Below are 225 nucleotides of genomic sequence, written 5' to 3' on the forward strand. Positions count from 1 at the left end.
TCCTCCGGGAGGGGATCTGCTGCCATCCCGGAATGAGAATTCGCAACTCCTGGACAAAGTCCACCAATTGCTTGTTGCCCTGTCGGGCGGCAAGGAAACACGATCGCACGCGATACGCCTGATTAGGCGACGAGAACACTCATGAGAGCTGCAATTTCGCTCCGCCTAGGAGGGAAACGCAGCTTCGACCGAAGTGCCGCACATCAGTGCCCATTCTCGCGCTCG

This window comes from Plasmopara halstedii (assembly GCF_900000015.1).
Source record: "Plasmopara halstedii genome assembly, contig: Scaffold_2935, whole genome shotgun sequence".
Classification (NCBI taxonomy): domain Eukaryota; phylum Oomycota; class Peronosporomycetes; order Peronosporales; family Peronosporaceae; genus Plasmopara; species Plasmopara halstedii.